This window comes from Hetaerina americana, unplaced genomic scaffold, assembly GCF_022747635.1.
Source record: "Hetaerina americana unplaced genomic scaffold, ioHetAmer1.1.p SCAF_2, whole genome shotgun sequence".
NCBI classification, from domain to species: Eukaryota; Metazoa; Arthropoda; class Insecta; order Odonata; family Calopterygidae; genus Hetaerina; species Hetaerina americana.
Genome location: NW_027286763.1, coordinates 62666361 through 62686452, shown reverse-complemented (window position 1 = coordinate 62686452; position 20092 = coordinate 62666361). Strand labels below are relative to the sequence as shown.

At 35.8% G+C, this 20092-nt stretch overlaps 1 long non-coding RNA gene across 1 annotated transcript in view; it reads left to right on the top strand.

Moving 5' to 3' along the window:
• Nucleotides 1–19833, top strand: part of LOC139688416 (uncharacterized) — a 220162-nt gene extending 200329 nt beyond the window's left edge. The window contains exon 3 of the long non-coding RNA XR_011700743.1: nt 19778–19833. This is a non-coding gene — a long non-coding RNA (uncharacterized lncRNA). The remainder of the gene's footprint in view (nt 1–19777) is intronic.
• The last annotated feature ends 259 nt before the right edge of the window (nt 19834–20092 follow it).

The following is a 20092-nucleotide window of genomic DNA, read 5'->3' as shown; positions in this document are numbered from 1 at the left end:
GACCATTCCACATTAGTCTAATACAACAGAAGGAAGTCTTTGTGATCGGTCTCTCAGCTCATGGTGTATCTTGTGGGCGTTGAAAAATTTCGCTTTCAGCTTAAAATCGGCAGTATATTTGGTCGCTTCACCTGCAAATTCCTATAAAAATCTGATATTGAGAAAATTACATCCCTTTGGATCTTTTTGTAGCTGGTGATCCTTTGAAGCATCGCTCAGTTTGAAATACACAGCCATAAAATCCCAAACCCTCTGTCCATTCGGCTACCAACCTACTTACTATACATCTTGTATCACTTACAAGAAAATTGAATACCTATAGCATTTCAAATTATACAATTAAAATCTTGCGCTCTGAGTCCAATGATTTCAATCGTGGTGGTGGGTCGCAGTGTATAGTTTAGATTTCGCTATGGAAAAAATGGTAGAGCGTTGAATGACTGGTAGTACGAGAGAGGAAGTGAAGCAAGGACACGAGACGAGCGGAGATAAAGACCCTTACTCGGTTACGGAAAGAGAAAGATGGAATCCTTAATGGATGGAATATAAAATATGATGGGACATGGACGAGAGTTGGACCATACCCTCTGAGGAAAATGGCATACTAAGGTAAATAGCCTCAGCATTTCAGGCATAATTGAGCTCAGTGTTTAAATTTCGCATGTAGTGCATCTGGGTTCTTATATTATTCCACCTGATAATGGTGGGATAGTGCTGTAAGCCGGTAGCGCAGTACTAATTGGAGGGGATATACGAGGATCGGTACCAAAAACATGCCATGAGTGGTCCGTTTGGTCCCATTTCGAATATGCCGCAAAGATATGGGACCCGTCCAGGAAATTAACGAATTGATAATTTTTAAAAAATACAGATAACATATGCTCACTTAGCGGAGACACTCATTGTTAAATTAAGCATCTTATATGCGTATCAGTCTAGCGAATTTGCGACACGGCGTTGGGGTAATAGCAAAGGTTCCACAATATAAGGGATAGTTGAAGACTAGAGAAGAAATATTAATACTGTCAAGCAGATAGATTGAATGATTTCATTTTTCCTCGTATAATTTAAGGTCACCACAAAGTCATCATCATGCTAATCATCCATTGAATCGCCCATTGAATCACCCAATGAATCAAAGCCAATCGCCCATTTACAGAATTCTTACTTAATATGCTCATCAACGTTGCCCCAGCACTCTCTAATACGTACCTTAGTGGGGACTTGCGATGCATCTAGGGATTATAGTAAAAAAGAAGGTACAGGATACATTACGGATGCATTTTCACTCCTGTTTTAATATCCTCAGAAATTCCTTCCAGTGTTTCGAAAATGTTAACGTTTCTACCGCAAAAACGAACAAAGAGAGGTAACATGAGCCAATTGACCCAAAGCTCTACTTATTACCAAAATTTTTATGCTGACTGTTTATGAATTGACTGAAAATGAATGACAATGATACATCTCTGAGTAAAGTATTTCATAGTCCAATCACTTTTATTAATTTAAACAAGAATTAAATAAGGAAGGAATCGCAATAAGGAGGCCGAGATGAATTTATGTTTGCGTGAATAATCGTTTATATCCTTGAGAAGACGATATAATTTAAATGCAATGGGACGAAACAGACTTTATATTAACATTTTCAAAACTTAGTCAAAAAAGTTACACAATTTCTGCACAAGCTGCAAATTATGTCAATTCCTTGAAAATTTGCCATAAGACCCTAGTACCCACGTATTTACTGAAGTGAGGATTGAAACATAATCTAGGTTTTTTCCCATTTAATTAGAAGTATTTGTTGAACCATGAATAGTATTTTTTTAATGACGAAGATTCCTGTAAATTTAAGTTCACCGCAAATAAATTTATGGATATTTCCGTTATTCCACAAACTCAACGCCGGTTTTTGAAACATTTTTAGCCGTGCGAAGTTATCCCTTTTATTTAAGGTTTTCAATTCCAGACATTTCAGTGTTAAAGGCTTTCACATTATTTTACCAAATTTACTTTCTATATATACTTTAGATTCCTCGCATAGGAATTTTCTATCGCCTGCTTCTCGAACATTTATCCTGGTATGATCTCTGTAGTTTTCCCTTCCATGGTTACTCTCGTCACGAACTTAACTTAAATATTGTTCTCAGGAATGTGAGAGGTTAGTTGCCCTTCTCTATTGCCTTTTTTCTTCTCAGAAGTTTCACCCACTCCTCGAAAGACTTCTTTATAATTAATTTGATACATGCATTTCATTTGATCATAATAGTATAGCAACATATTTCCGTTATTCCTTTCGTTTTTTTCTAGGATTTTTGTCTATGACTGCTATCGTCAACTCCCTCAGCCGTGGACAGTTCATGAATATTTTCTATGATAGGTTTCCGGGTATTCGGACCGTTGTTGCTATGTGTTACGAGATCCTTTTTTGATTTAAAATCCTCTTTGCTTGAGTTAATCTCCATCCCTCCTGCTAATTCCATTTCTGCTTTCTCCGCAATATGTGAAGGAAATCCCCTCCTTAATTCACATGTTTCACTTGTTTTCATTGGAAAACTGTATTCCTTATCTATTTTTCAGGCAAATGTTTGTTTAATACTTTTAAAAAGGCTTTGCTTTTTATTTCTAGGTCACATTTTTTTCGTTAGAAATGAATGAATTAATTGAAAAATTCAGCATGAAATATGCCGATAAACTGCATTTAACTACGCCAACATTTAAATTGTAATTGTTGTGCATCAATCATGGCATTTATGCGCTATTGAAACATTTAGGGATTAGTTACATTATTCTTCGGCGTATTTTTTCAAAATGCCAAGCCTATGTACCATAATATGTTTGAGCTATAGTGTAATTGTGTTTTTCACAATCAAAGAGTGACTTGAGAATTCAAATTTACGCGTCCTATTTTTTATTTATTCAACGAAATCAAAATAAATCTATCAAAAGTGCTGATTCTTTTAGGTGGACATCTAAAAATGTTATGCAACACATGCTAAACATACTTTGCTCAAAAATATAATAAAGGAACTAAAAGATAACATTGCTAAAATACCTATAGTTATAATTATGAAAGAACTAAGAAACTTCTTGAAATCGACTAGAATATGATTAATAAGCCGGCATTCAAGTTACCGATATTACTTTGAAAGGAAATGTAAGATACTGCGATTGATTTTTGTTCGTAGTTTCTCTACTCTTCGTTTCAGATACAGTACGTGTAGCAGGCACAAACAATCTATCATCCTCCAGATTTATCAAATCGATTGTTGGTATTTCTGCATGCTTGCAGAAATACCAACCTACTTTTTTTGGTCGTGGTATAGGCCGCATACCGTTGAGTATTACAAGAGGGACATTATATCATCCATTGTGCAAAGGGTTTCATTATTTTCGTTGAACCTTGAAGTTATACGCCATTGCCTTTCACATTTAAGACTCATCAAATTTCCTATAACAAACAACAAAGGCTATTTATTACCTTTGGAATCTTCGTTTTTATGAAAATACTATCATTTTACTGATTTCTTTGATTTTATAGATAATGAACAAACTCAAAATGGATTTGGTAATGTAATGAAAATTCTGATTAAGCATTACCATCCTGATTTGTCTGGGATGAAGAAAAAATAGGGCTCTTAATTTAAAAAATAAAAAAAGGCAGCGTAATCAGCGTTTCCGTAGACCTCTAGGCGAACGAAGTGCTCCATTTTCCTAAAGATGTCATCGCCTTTAAGCCATTCTGTGGTTTTATTCAGAGGCGTTAACTGCGGATGCTGAAGCCCGTGGCTTGCACACGGGTGTGGGATGGCTATCTTCCCGTCTATTTCGGATTTGTATTTCAGTAGACCTTGATGCGTTAAGTGTTTGACGTAGAACGGATTTGCATTTTTTTTGACCTAAGGTTATTGTTTCAACGGAAGGACAAGGGTGATATAAAAATGGTTGTTCTAAAAAGCCGGAATCAACGAATGAAATTTGAAGTAATAATAATATACTTTGCGGTAAACTAATTAAGGCTTATACGAAACTTTTTTATGCGTTAATGCATCACTTGGAAATAAAATATTTCTGTAATATAATGCCAAGAATAACATACAGATGCAAATAAAAATTATGATAGTATCACGGTGACAGAAATTTTAAATGCAGAGCGGAATAGGGAAAAGCAATGTGACGGAAACAAAATTAAAAAGCATGCTTTTCTGTTTTTGTAACCTTCGTCCGCGAAATAAAAGATTTTGGCAGTGAATCGTAGATCTGAAGGCGCTACCTAAACAGAGATTGGAGTGATAACTTGCAAGAATATTAGTCTCAATTTTTCATGCCTCTATAAATCATGGTTGTCCTAAGTTCAGAATTAAAGTTTGCAAGGAATAAAAAATAGGATTAGAAGTGTGTCTGTTTTTTGTTTTGTAAGAATAGTTCATCTTTAGCTTAAGATGTACAGTCTTCAACTTTGGTTTATGGTTCTATGGTTTGGGTTATGGTTAGGAAATTGTGTTAATCATCAGAATCATACGACCAATGAATTCAACTTTAGGATCGTATTAGTTTGGAAGAAATCATCAGATCTAATGAAGGAAGTAGAATGAACCACTTGGAAATGATGAAAAAACTGTTTCATATTCATATCCAGACGCGATCTCTGACTCGAATCAATGACCTCCATTTCTTTCAAACTAACGAAGACTATGTTAGGTAACTATGTTTTTTACTCTTTGCCCTAACTCTCTATTTTTGTCCAAGTCATGTCATTTAATTATAGCTTATATAGTAGGCAAAATATGCAAACTATTTTAACATTTTATCTCTACATAAATAAAAAAGTTATATTGACAATACACTTTGATCCAAATATTTGCGATAAAAATATGGTTACTCTTACAAAACGTTGTTAGAAAATATTTCACTTCATCGTTCCCTTCGGGGAAACTTCAGATGTGAGTTTCCTTTACTCTTAGCTTTATGAATTATTAAACCTTGATGTTTGTTAAATCTCACATTGCTTCTATTGGAATCCAATATTCTATTTTCCAGTACACCTGGTAAACGGGAGGGGTACCTTTTACTTTGGTCCAGTCCCCAAAATCCCTTTTTTATTTTATACCCTTTTGACCTTTTCTTTTTTCTCATTGCTAGTTTCCTTTCACCATACAGTAGTGTTTGTTCATGTCTTTCCCTAAAAAATTTTGGTGACATATTTTTTCTTTCTTTTCATTTGCTTTACTGACAAGTGTCACTATAAAGGGGATTTGTTGGGGTATTTCCTTTTACGTGCCTGAAGGACAAGCTACATCTCGTATTGCTTTATCTTCCCTTGCCACCCGAAATCCCTTACCACACGCACATTATTCATCCTCCGTGCACGCATCTCACTGTCCATTATTATTTCCTTCCACTAATTAAATTTTTACCAGCTTGACATCTCTCCATGCGTATCGCATTGCTCCAATTTAAACTTTTATTCCTGGCTCTCCCCTTTCGTCGCTCCGTCATCATATTGCGGAGGATCCCGGCCGTGCTTTATTCCACTTTCACGTCCTTATGTTCGCCAAAAGGAAGAGATCTCCCCCTACGAATCAGCGCCGAACAACTTTTCGGGGATAAATGGGAGCTTAGGTGAAAGGAATGGGGAAGGGGTCTCGTAGTTAACCGAGAATGGGAGCAGTGGATGTTACTGACAGATACTTGCATTGTTTTTTCGAGCGAGGGAGGAGGGACGAAAGGCCCGGATTGGATCCGGCATGGCTCATTTTGGGGGAAGAGGGGGATGCGGCTGTCACATTGGCTAAGGAGTATCCCTTCCCCCTCTCCATACTCGCTGGAGAGAGCTGGAGCGGGGATTTGCTAAAGAAGGCATTTCGGCAGCGATTCTGCGTTAACCCACCCATGTAGATTGTTAGATTGGATTGATTTTGACGGGTGTACTGTGGGGTGCGGCGAGGAGAAGGGAATATGCGAGACATGGGAAGGCTGAGGATTAGTGTACGGAATGGGAGTGGCGCGCGGAGGGCTGTGTTTTGCGGAGAAGGAGCTGTTTTCAAATCCCCTGAAGTGAGGGGGGATGTTTGATTAGTCGGGGAACCATTCATAGCGTTTTAATGGTGGATCCTTTGGCTTTAGATTGTGATTGGGGACAGGGTATTTCCAAGGAAATTTACCCGTAAAATTCAATCGTTCACATACGGTTGGATTGAATACAATAAGGGATGCGTCAGAGGCACTTACGATTTGTTCTAAAGATAATATGCTGCGTCAGCAGAGGTACTGGGCCTGAAAGAAGCGAAAAGAGTGGCCTGATCTATTTATTCATTCAATTTCGACCGCAATACGTTCCTTGTATTACCGCTTTTGTACACTGAAGCTCTATAGTATTCATTTAATGTACATTTTGATTCAGCGTGAAGATTTTTTAGCTTTAGGTTAAGGAACATTAACTGGCTAAATATCGGGGAAAGCAACAAAATAAGTGGGTAATTCCAAATTCTAAACATTACAGTTGTAGTATTTTTAAAGTATGTTTCTCACTGAAATTAAAGGTTCGTCCCCTGCCTTAAAAATATACGTAGTCAAATAGGTGAGTAAATAAAAAAAAAATCATTCGGAAATGCACCATGTGTAGTGTTCGAAAAAAAAATAAAAAAATGCACACATCATTTTGAGGAGATAAGATTTAAATAGGCCAATTCAAACATAATATTTATGGGAAATAATTTTGCATATGAGTGAACAACAGAAGTTGGAATAAATATAATTTAGTTTTCAGACAAAAAATACCTAAACCCTTTTAGAGCGTAATTACGCTTATTTAAAAGTGAATTATAAAGTAATGATTTTAATACCAAAGAGGCAATAGGGAGCAAAAGGAAGGTGATTCTGTGATAGAAAGAAAATGGAAAATTTGAAATTTTGAATGGCATTTTTAAATCTCAGTTACATGCGTACATTCAAGAGTGACTGATACGAGAAGTTCCCGCACTTTCTTTATGTAAAAAAATTATTGATTAGGGTCCTCTTCGAAGTAATCTATTACTCAAAATATATGTACACCTATCTCAAAGGTGTTTTTAATTTTTTAAACAGTCCTGGAAGGTTTCTTCCTGCTCCTCCGTCAAATTTTTCCCTATCTCTAGAATAGTGGCAAATCTTTCTCCTTTGAGCGGGGTTTTTAGTTTAAGGAACTGGAAAAAGTCACATGGGCCAGCTGCATTGAGTAGGGTGAGTATGGAAGCATAGCGGTCTTGTTTTTGGCTAAAAACTCACTTTAGAGTTCTTAGAGACCAATGAGCCAGCGCGTTGTAGTGGGAAAAATCATCGTCATCCATCATCATTAATCATCCAGGGTAGTTGAGTTTCATTAAAATCATGCTTATATATTTTTAACGTCATAATATGCATACTTTTCGCGATTTAACCTTGACGAGGTAAATGATTTTAAGGTTGTTAATTTTTAATTACTACTGCTATTAAATATTCCATCTCACGAGAGACATGCCGAATTTACTCGATTACGGCTTTATAGACCTAAATTTGCAATATTAGCAATCCTTATTCCTCAAACCCATTGCGGAATCATTAATTTTAGCTTTGTTTCACACATTCAGTATTTTCCGCGAAATTTAAAAACCCTTTTGTCATGGTAACCACTCCATAGCTCTTAGGGGTCCTGTGCCTAGATTCAAATGAGTTCTCCCTTAAGAGTAAGACTGCTATTGATAATATGTATTATATACCTGCATTTAACCATTTTACCAATTGGAATCGGTTACTGTTAATTACTTTATTGCTACTTTTTGCCATTCACATTGGTTATATATGGCCTTTACAAATAAAATTTTTCCCATTCGGTGACCTTGAAAATGTGATACCCTTATTTCTACGACCTTGAGTCGCTCCTCTCACCAGATGAGAGGTCTAGAAACCAATTGTCAATATGGATTTCTCTCTTCGATTCGCGTAATAAACTGTCGCTGCGCTTTTACTGCCATAAAATGTTTCCGTGAAGAAAAAGCACTCTACCGCGGAGTACATGGCTTACGGAGAACTAACTCACTAACTCGCGGTCCTCAAAGTCTATACGTATTAGTCTCTTTTCTAAATTATAATGCCATTGTTGCAGCTGGTGGGCATGTGGCCAGCTGTCTTATTTCAAGAATTAGAAGAATTTGAAATTTTTCTACTCGAAATTTTGTGCTTTTCTTTGATTGGCTACATTTTATAGATAAAAATTGTAACTTAGAGTCGTAATAAATTCAATTATCAATGGAAAAGTACAAAGCATTTTTCTAGATTGTTACAACTGGAAAAATTTATGCTCTGCAAAATATTGTAATTTTTCTTTTTATGGCAATAAGAAGTAATTTTTTCGAAAAAACAGTCATTGAACATTAGTCAAAGTTTTACGCGTTCCGTCCAAACTTCGACCCAAAATCTATGCAAAACCAAATTACTCAATTTTCTGTTAATCTGATCAAGGTCAATGCGATTTTTATATCTAACGATAAATAGCGATGTTGATACGTAGCTTACCTCAATAGGGTATTGGTCTCTTTGGTTTCAAAACCTTGGTTGGTCCACAGTTTTTAGTTACCAATACCTTGGAAAGTGCCATTATATATGAACAAATGTAGGAGGAAACATCTAATTCTATCCGGAATAGCACTCGTGGCAGGAGAATGTTTTCATTCAATATCCTCTTGCCTCCAGAATGATGCAGTTATTATTTGAGCGTCACAAAAATATGATAATTCAACCTGACATCTCCCAATTCCGATGAATGGTGACATAAAATATCCTGAAAATAAAATGCCATCGATGAGACGCAAAGATGGAGAATCTGTGAAAAACCCTTTCTCGTGAAATTACAAATTTCAAATTTCTTCATTTTCTTCTTTTTTACCTGTCACACATTTCCTCATTATTCTTACATTTTTATTCTAATTCCTCATCCTTCTTCCTCCAAATTTTCATTGGAAAAATGGTAAATTGAAATTACTCTTAAAGTTCAACGTATCGAGTCCGTGAGTGTGAGTTAGAGAGGTGAAGAAATTCCCGCAGGCACTAAAGAATTTTTTGTGAATACCAAGTCGTGCTCAAGGGTCAAAAGAGGAAATGGAATAACGGTGCGCCTTGTTAGGATATGGAAACCAGCAAGAAATTGCTCAGAGCACGACACGGTACTCATCAAAAGGTAATAAAATGAGGCTTTTCCTGGAAATGGCACTGCTGCGAAAAAAGAGAAGGTAAAGTATTGGAGCGTAAGAGGGTGAGAATTACTTCTGATTTTGTTAAGAATGTCAAAATGAGAGTAGAGGGGAAAAAACCAAGGGTACCGTACGATAGATTTCGTTAGTACTGAAAGAAATTTTATTTTGCTCTTTTGTTACCGCCATTATTTTGCATTAATCCTGTATTCTTCCTTACTGTGTTCAGCCTACTATAAATTTTTACATATTCTCAAACAATTTTCAATTCACATGGTTAATAAGCATGATGGAAAGAGGATCATTCCTCATTGACCTTCCATTACGTATTTATTCAATACAAAATATTTATTTTCTACTCGGAAGACCCCAAACATCTAGGTCATTTGTTCCTACTTCCTGCTCCTACCTTTAACGTATTCACAACTTGAGGATGCAAAAAATAAGGATTTCAAACTTATTAATGGCTTTTTCTTATTTTTATAGGTTGTAATATTACAAATTTTATTAATCAATTCCAACGGAAGAACTATTAATTGCCCTCTTTTGGATAGTATTCACACGGAAAATATAAAGAGCTGCTTCTCGCAGAGAAATATTGGACAATATTCATACGCACAATTTGCAGGACTATTTGTTCTCTTTCATACGGCGGCGAGTAAACTCTGGCCTAAATTTCATGGAATTTAATTCCAACCGTACTGATCTAGTACTTTTTCCATCAAGTTTGGAAAGAACCTTTAATGGAAAGACTAATGTTTTATCTCACAGTGAAAGCGCTACATTTTAATCTAGATGAGTGAATCAAGTTGAAACTGCTTCCATTCTCCACTAGCACAGAAAAATATTGAGGATACACGAATTCATTTGAATCACTATAGTATTGAATATTCTCACTTTTCAAAGTAACTAAATTAGATGATGAAGGTTGACCATGCATCAGATTTAGTTGTCAAGAATTTTTATTATGTTAACCATAAATATCAGTTTTAAAAGGTAAAAAATATGATCATACATTTCGTTGATTGGGGTTTAATTTTATTTGAGAACCCGAAGGACGTATGAGGATTTTAGTTAGCTACTTCTGTGATTTATCTTAATGCATTTATCAGCTATACTATTTATGCTTCTGAAAGAATAACAGATGAAACATAATATATCTACACCTAAATAATACCCTACAGGCTACCTCAATGGCGTGTCCACTCATGGGGATAGAAAGGACCATCCTCAAATTATACGAAACATAAATGTTTAGAAAATACAATTTTGGTGATGAGAGATCTGGTTGATATCCTCTAGTTACGAGTTTTCTCATATTCGCCTGAGGCTATCATCAAGGAGAGTGTTTTATAAAACATGGTCCAACAAGCATTGATGTAGGCCATCTTGTAGAGTAGGTAACAAAATATGAGGCGTAATCTCATGAAGGACTTATGGAGGAACTGCTAGCGAGAGGGCATGTGAGCGAGAAGCGTACTTTTCCTCAGGGAAGCCTTTTACGGTAATTAATTGAGGAAGCATGCGGCCGCCATTGCCACCTTTGCCTTGCCTGTTCACGTGAGTAAACACCACCTTTTGTGATATATCACTTGCATCAACTAGCAAGTCTTTTCATCCTTGATTTTCATTGTAAACAACATCTAATGCAAGAGAAAAGAAGAAATTTGACATTCGCTGACAAAAAGGCGAAAGCGGTAAATGTTGAGGTGTAAATTAGAGTTCACTGAAACGACGCTCATCAACGAGTCAACTTCGTAACCTCCTACCTGAAAAGCCAAGTTAATTGAGATAAAAGAGGAAATACATTTTCAGAAAATGTTATCATAATCATATAACAACTCTCCACACCCAGCTTCCTCGAATAAAACAGTTGTACTAAATCTAACATATATTCTCTAGTTGACTTATAAAACGGACACATTCTTGTTAATTGTATACGACTTATACGTTTTTTGCATTTTTAATTATCTTCAAATATTTAAAAAGGATTTACATGCATAAAATTATTGTATAGATTATCATGTTCAGCTTATTTTCTAGAATCACAATATGGATAATCCTTCTGAATCATAAAAAAATAGGTGATAAAATCGCATCACAATGGCGTTAGAACGAAATAATTCATTAAACCAATTCATCTAATTTTTTCTTACCGAATATGGATTGAGAAGGGAATAGAAATTTATAAGGTTAGTACATACAACAGCAAAGTTAGCAATGCTACGTGCAACAATTTTAACTCAAGTTCAAGTTGCTCAAACCGGGACGGGTGAACGGAGTTGTTGATGGAAAGAGGGGCAGTTAGGTCGTTAAATGGAGGGAAATGCTAATGCTAATGTTAAAAGGAAAGAAGATATAGGGTTGGAGGCATGAGGTGTACAGAGTATCAGTAGAGTAAGCTGGGAGGTACCATGATGGACAATTTTCTAAGGTGGAAGTAACATGATGCATCCAGAAGCCTATCTCTAATTTAATGGGTGGACCTTTTCCTTTGCAGTACCTCCTCTGTTTCGTTTCTCTACCTACACAAGGATTTTGCCTCCGGTGAATGGTGTTTTCATTCTGGGTCAGTGGCTGAGAAATGTGGGCAGATGTAGGGTGTTAGTGTAAGGTGAGACACAAGGGGAAAGAGGAAATGGGAGATGGCTAAGGAGTTCGATAAACTCGTATAGAAGGGTGGAGCCTTGTTGAAGCCTTCGGAACGGATTTGCGAGAAGCAAGATGAAGACGGTGAAAGTTGAGAGGTACTCATCAGTGGACAAGAGCATGGAATATGATGAACAAAAGTGATAAGGTGAAATCGAGTCAGAGGATCATTGGTAAGATTTGGGCTCCTAAGTTAACAGTTAAACTTGCCTAAGCGAAGGTTTTGATACCGAAAATAATTTTGATAACACGTGACTAAAATATCAAAGAAGATCATTAATTGCCAAAGAGTAAATGATTATCGGGTTTATTATTTGAATTTTCCTCCTTCATTACGCAATTTACCTGATTTGAGGTGCAATTTTTAAATATTTGTTTGCATAGAGGTTAAATCATAGTTGTTTGCTGCAAAAATTAAGCTGCCAAACCAAAGAATCGCCTCAATCATGTGAAGTGCAAAAGACAGTGTAATGACTGGAAGGCATGGATTCAATATCAGCCTAGATCAGCCAAACAGTTAATGCTTTTCTAATGAAGAATAAAGGATTTTACGAGTATGTTTGCATTCTTCTGCGATCAGTAGTTATTTGGGTCATTCGTAAATCTCTAGGGCCAGTGAAGAGTTAACTTGGGTGATCGATTGAAATTTTCACTTACATTATGTAAAATATCTAATTCTACCATGCATAATTAATTTATATTGATTTCACAGCAGGGATGAAGAATATCTTGTTAAACAGCAAGATACTAAAGAAACCCATTATGAGGACCTTAAGACATCAATCACAGCTACCGAAATTTTGGGTGCGTAATCTTGAGAGTATATCAACCATAGTGATGGGAGGTATTGTTTACTTTCTCATTTTAGTTTGTTAATATGTTTTATATTTTTTTTGTTCTTTCCCCATAAAAATGTTTATAATATAAGGGAATACAGGTATTTCATACTGAAAAATATATTACTAAAGTGGTATTCAAGAACATAAGAATTTTTGCGAATCCTCTTTGGAACATTGAAAAAAAGTTTGACCATGTATATTTTAAGGAAGTTCAATTTTTCTAGAAAATTTGGAATTTTAAAAGGAAGGAAACTTATTGCCTTTGCTTTAAATGAGAATGAATATAAACTCTGCTCTGAAATCATTAAAGCGGAAATAGTTGTATACACTTTCACATTATTCATGTCCTTCTGGGAGAAATTACACACGCGTAACCACCGAATGATGGTTGAATAGGTACCCCAATAAATAGAAAGTTTTCTTGAAGAGCGCGGAAACAGGTAAACGTTTCGGTTGAAAGACATTCAACACATGAGCCACATGGACATTCTTTTATGCCTGATTCATACGTTTCAATTGTTAACACGTCACCTTTCTATAGCATTTTGTTAAAGAGAATTCTTACCTTTAAATCTCTGGTAAATATTTATGATTATTATCGAAAGTGAAATGGGTTTCATTCTCTTCTCATTCGTTGAAACAGCGAATTATGATGAAAAGACTGAGGATATGCAAGTATAAATTTAATATCTTTTTCTGTGTTGCAGGCGTAACGGTCCTTTGTTTTACAAGCATATTTCCTCTGAGTGCCTTGTTTAAAATAATAAAACCTTATCCTCAACGCAGGAATGCAGCTCTTGGCTTGAGCTGACATGATAAAAGTGCAAGAAAAGTAACTGTCCTGAATTGAAGGATGTTGGAGAACACAATTTATCCCCACGAATATCACGCGCTTATTAATTCAAATGCCATTCATTTGAAATTTAATGTTAGACTAGGGCCAGTAGAGAATAATATATATGTATATATATATATAGACAATAGTAGTAATAGTATTAGAAGAATGAAGAAAAAAGCTGTGTCAAGACATATATTAAAGTTATGTTGGTTAAGTTCGGAAGTTTCAAGGTAATACTGATTTTGAGAAATGGTATTTGCAGATTAATAAATAGCCAAAATATTTAATTAGGAAACTCTGTAATGTATAATCCAGATAAAATTTAAAATAATATCTGAGATTTACACAAAATATATGATATGATACAATAATTTACACATGAATGTCTATAAAATTGCATTTATGAATTTGAATTTTTCTTTGTTTCCTTTAGTTGCAATATGTAATAATTTCCTTCTCTTTTTGCTGGAGAAATAGCAACCTATAATATATTTTGTGACATAATTTGAATTATACTTCCGTACTCTGCTTTATGGCCAAATCAATTTCCATTTGGACAACTTTTTTTTTCACTCCCTCAGTAGGTCAGATGTTAAATCCACATTTTAAGCATTAATTTTAAATTTGAATATTACAACTAGATGTCACACATGCAGTGTTTTTTTCCCTTGGGAGACAATATGGTAAATCTACGTCGGCTTTTCGGAATTAAGCAAGTTAATGGCATCTACATCTAAATACATAAAATACTTGTTTATAGGAAGTGTGAAGAGTTTGTTTACCATACCAACTTTGGAGTGAAACGGACCGCGTTAACTCGAACTTAACATTTTATTATTTACCAGCGACATTTACCGATATTTTCTGCTCGGAAATTATTGTGCAGTTGACCCTATGAATCTTCAATTCGCAAATAATTTCCTTTCACTTAACTTCCCCATCTCGTCCTTATTCCAATGAATCTTTTTATATGGGTGCAGTCATCAAAGGCAGGAGATAAACCTATTAATAATTCGCAGTTCCTTCCGAACATTTACCTTTTCCAGTAAAATCCATCCTTATTCAATCAGAAAATTGTGAGCAGGAAAATGGCGCGCATTTCTTTGAAATTCTCTCCTCGGCGCTTTGGTGGAAATGAAATCTAGAGCTTTTATTTTGTTTCTGAGTTTTCTTAAGGTTGTCCTCTTTCCTACTAGGGTTCCTTCTTCGTTTTAAAACTCTTCTCTTACAACCCTTATACTGCCTTTTCGTTAACAACAGAACCCCCGCAAACAACACCCAGGATTTGGATTCCTTCGCTCTTTCCTCTCAAATCTCACTTTTCAACAGCGTCAGACGGTGGAAAAAGTCACATTCCCCTCGCTTAAAGCACCTTCCCACTCTCACTCACCCCTTGTCCCGCCAAGGGGCCACTCCATACCACTCTCCGGGGATTAATTCAGCGCCTTTGGGAAAGAGGGAAGGAGAACATTCTACCATAACGTACTGTCCACAGAAGCTCCCTTCCTCTTCGTCACAATCACTACATCCTCAATGTCGACTGGCACGCTCGAATCGACCTTTTTCGATACCCAATTACACGAGCTTCAGGTACACGCTTAGATATAACTTCCCCTCATCAGTTGGTTCTAATTACCTTTATGAAATTTTAGCGAATTTTTTTCATATCTAAGTCCTCGTTTAAAAATTATCCAGAATAGCGAGTAGACTCAATGGTTTCAACCTTGACTACTTAGAAATGCCTAGGCGTCATCTTCAGGGGCCTTGAGATGGACTTTATTTATTGCAACTAGCAGTACCGTATAAAAGTGTGTGGAATATATCTAGTAGGTTTCTTTCATTCAAGCGAGTATACTTTCTGGTAATAAATTGACCGAGTCCTCCGAATGTAATAGAAATCCGATTTATGAGTAAACTATCTATTCTATCTGATTTCGGCGTAGGTAGGCATCCTGAAACAGAAGATCACCGCGGATGTTAGCTTGTTAGTCAGGGTGAATGAGTGCCACACCACTTAAGATGTTCCCGTAGTTACTATAAACATTTATATTACGCGATGAATTTCACTATAACGAATGCATTAATAATCTACCATTCAAATATTGCCTTATGTTACCTGTATTTACTTAACTCATGATTTTCTGCTTCACATAATGTAAAGAATCAGCGTTATGTTTACGGGTGTGAATTTTTTGTACTAGTTACTCATTTAATAACGTTTCTTCCACCGCCAAAGGCATATTTTGTCACTCTGTGGCGTGATTTGGAAAGTTGTTAATTTTGTGACGGTTACGAATACACTTGTCATGTAAAAATACTTTGTCCAGCCAGAATTTGATTTCGACTGTAGATACAGGGTGGATAAATATTTATATTCAGTTCATTGATTTTCCGCTATCTTCTATGTAAATGATGATAATCTAAGCAATGAAAATCATGGAAACATAATGAACCCGGCGCCGCGTGGTGGAAAAACTTCTAATAGGAAACCGTCACTTCCATTAACGTGAGGAAATTTGAGCAACAAAAAGAGGGAGAAATAACTGGGAATTCCGAAAAATCGTGCATAATAATTTGTATCGTATGCAGGATATCCGGCGGAGATCAGCCATAATAATCAATAAGACACTAGGGAGTAGTGTAATAAATATAAAGCAGGTGAGATAGAATAGGTTTTCAGGCATAGATTTCTCAATCTATATCAAACCATATCCTACCTACTAACCTTATCCTCCATACCACTATAATTTAACTAATATCTCCTTTTATCTTCGGGCATAACTCGTGTTCACCTACGTACATTTTACTCTTAAAACCAGGGATTATTTGTATTTAATCTATCTCCCTAACAAAACTAGCTTTCTCTCCTGTGTTCAGGACAAATGTAGGGGGAAATTGTTTTCGGCATTGCACGAGGGTAGGCTGAAAACTAATGCACAAATGCAAGTAGACCACAAACAAAATGGCCTTCAGAAGCACTCCTGGTGGCATGTGGAAGTAAAATTCCCCCTCAACATGCATTCGCAGGTTTGAGGTCATGTAAATAATCCAGTGTATTTCCAGAAGTGGAAGTATGGAGACGTTTTCTAGTGCTATGTCCGCGCGAGTTAGACTGCGTGCTCTTATCGAATTTTTAACTGCTGAAAAGGTGACTCCTGCTGAGATTAATCGTCGCTTTAAGGCTGTTTATGGGACGATGCTAGGTCTACTGCAAATCGATGGGTAATAAAATTTCGCGGTTGCGAGCCTGGAAAGGCATAATATTTGATGAAACACGCAGCGGACGTCCGATCACTGCCATAACCGATAAATATCGCCAACCCGTTGAAGTGTTGATTCAAAATGATCGACAAAATCGTATCGCAGACCGTATTGGGATATCCAAGGAGAGGTTTTTCGTGTTAAAGGCAACCTGGCGCCAATAATTTGCAACATGACTACGCTCATCCAAAAACCCCGCGCGTAACTAGAGAGGCTCTGCGAAATCTGAAATTTGAACCGATTCCACACCCTCCTTATTCCCCCGATCTTGCACATTGCGATTTTTATTTTTTTTCCTCAACTCTAGAGACACCTCCAGGGTAATCAGTACATCTTAGGTGATGAGGTGAAGGCAACTGTCAAGTTCTTGTTTCTAGAAAATTCGGAAGCTTTTTTCAGTGGTGGAATGACAAAACTTGTCACATGCTTCGAGAAATGTGTTAGCCTTAACGGTGACTATGTTGGAAAATAGACATATGATTTTAAAAACTTAAGAATTTTACTTCAATGTAATCTTTGCCTGATCTTGCTGTATGTTTTTGTTCGCGCTCTACCAGCTTGTGTGCATTACATTTCAGCCTACCCTCGTATATACGACATCTGGAAGGAAGATATACTATATAGGTCATTCCTTTTGAAAGCCATCCTGAATAACATTAAAGTTTAATTTCACATGCGGCAAAGATAATGCTAAGGATCGTTTATCGGCGGTTACATAATAGCGCACATAATTAACTAGGCGAAGATAATTTTGGGATTACAGAGTAGAGGGGAGCACATCACACTATTACAATAATAATAACATGGAAAATATTTTAGTGTGAAAATATAAAAACATAATTTTTTGTACTTCGTGGATATTCTGTTGCTTGAGAGATAGGACGGGGCAAAACAGATGAAGTTATAGTGGAGCTGCGTAATTTATTCAGATATTTATATTACAGATATTTATACATACTAGTATACAGATAAAAATCAATTTGACACCTCCTGAAGAACGATATATATCTGAAGGATAATATTTCAGATACCAGGGGGATAAATATAGTATAGTGAACAAAAAAAATACTATACCATGGTTTTAGAATTGAATCTAGACAAATAAAATATATTTATAATTTGCAGGTAACAGGATAGCTTGATACGCTACTAAACAGTGTTTGACAGCACCACTAAGCACCATCGTGACTCATGCTAAGCATGCTAAAACAAACTTTTAACCTCTTTTTTCCATATTTTCTAAATTAAATTGGCTGTAATTTAAGTTCGTAGGAGTAATATTTTGTGGAGATTAAATATTTAATTAATCAGGGTATAGATTAGTGTAATTTAGTGGATTCCCGTCCAGTAATTTTCTATATTTTTATAAATTTTACCTAGAATTTTTATATCTGTTCGGGTTGATTTGGATTATCCTGTTTCAATGAGTGGTAACTTATGTTCACAATTTTTTATATCCGTAACAATCTTGAAAATAAATATTAACAAGAATGACGAAGTAACAACTTTTTAAATGACGTGATACACGGAAAAGCGAGGTTAATTTGAAATAAACATTCCATTTTGAAACGCCATCGACTCAAAGGGGCTATGTGAAAGTTTTATACTAATTATCGGGTTAATAAATATTCAAGGTGGCTAAGTTTTACCATCATCCTGTCAAGACCGAATTCCTGTAGTGTTTATTTTACTACAAATTTACACAGACACACAAAATATTTCATCGTAGTCGGAAAAAAGAATATAAATAAAAGTTACATAATCAAGGTATCAGTAAACAATATCGCAAGATCGTTGAAAATAGTCAAGGCAGCGGTTTTAATGTACTGAAATAGTTCATTGAGGTGGCTGACATCCAATATGTCCAAATTGGAAAAGGAATTTTTGTGAGGCCCACAGAACTAATTTTCTCTCCATGAGGACCTCTTGTTCCTTAAAAGGGGGAAGAGTAGAGGTTTGGTTTAATGCGGCAAAACCCTTACCCATTTAACCCTTACTTCTCCTCGCTCAGTTTGCTTACCCGTTTCAAAGGGGGCTTGGGCTTTAGGGAAGAATTTGAGGAGCCCTAATGGCTTGCGGGAAACCCAAACTCCTTAACCGCCTGAGAGGGCATTGAAAAACTTCGCTCCTGCGTACATACTGACTTGAATTAGGTGTTATTTGCAAAAACGAATGCTTAGTAATTTATGTTCCCTTTTTTGTGTTCAACATTTCACATTTTGTTTGCTATTTTATTTGATATGGTATAATTAAGATCGTTTTAGAGATATTTTTGATAACACCTATGTCCAAGGAGATACGAGTAGGTAGCCATCTGTTGAATATTATCTATTTTGTTTAAACTATCCTTCGTTCAACAAAGAGGAAAAAGTGTTCTCGAGGAGAAAGTATCGTTAAAGAAATGGACTCATGATTATGGAATGGCTACAAAATTGCTTGTAAAATGTGTTCCCTTTGTTTAATTAGCCCTGCACAACTTTACTGTTTGTCTTATTAAGAACAAGGTGAAGTAAATAGTTTTAGGATATAAGGTTTTTTTTCCTGCTAAGAAAGGACTAAGGTTAGTATAAAAAGTTGCGTTTGGAAGCTTTAAGTATGTTTTTACAAGGCAAACCAGTTACTTACTACATGCAGTGTGCCATTAAAAGTTAAAAATTATGAGCAAATTTTCAAACTTAAACATTAACATTGCCTTGTTTGAAGCAAAATTTTGGTCAAAGATTCTGTTAATCCATTTTTTATTGTATTTGTAATCAATAAATATTCGTCTTCTCATTGCATAACGGAATTTCAGAGTAAAAATTGAAATTATTTTAAGCACACAACTTAAGTTATGTAAACTAACATCAGTCGAAATTTAAAGATCTTAATGAACACATTTTTTCCCTAGTCATGTTTTTGTTTCACTCATGTAACTTTTAATAACACATCAAGAAGAATCATTATACAAGAAGGCTTAAAGTTGTAATTAAAATTATTTATTTTAGGTTTCATCGGATTGCACAGCATTGATGAAGACATCTGAACAACCACCAGCAAGGGATTTCCGAAATTTTACAAGGAGGTGGTTAAACTGAGGAAGAGGTGAGTGTAATGGCATGAGACTGAAATTCTTCCGACTCTGCAATCCAAGATAACCATTACCTGTTGAAATTCACGCACCCAGCTCAGGTTGTAGGCCTCTTCCTTCTCACTCACCCGTAATAATTACCTGATCCATACTTCTCCTTACCACTCGTCCTATCGTCTTCCTTTCCCACATAGCCCAATTTCTCCCCCCTTAAATTCCTTTCAAAAATCAT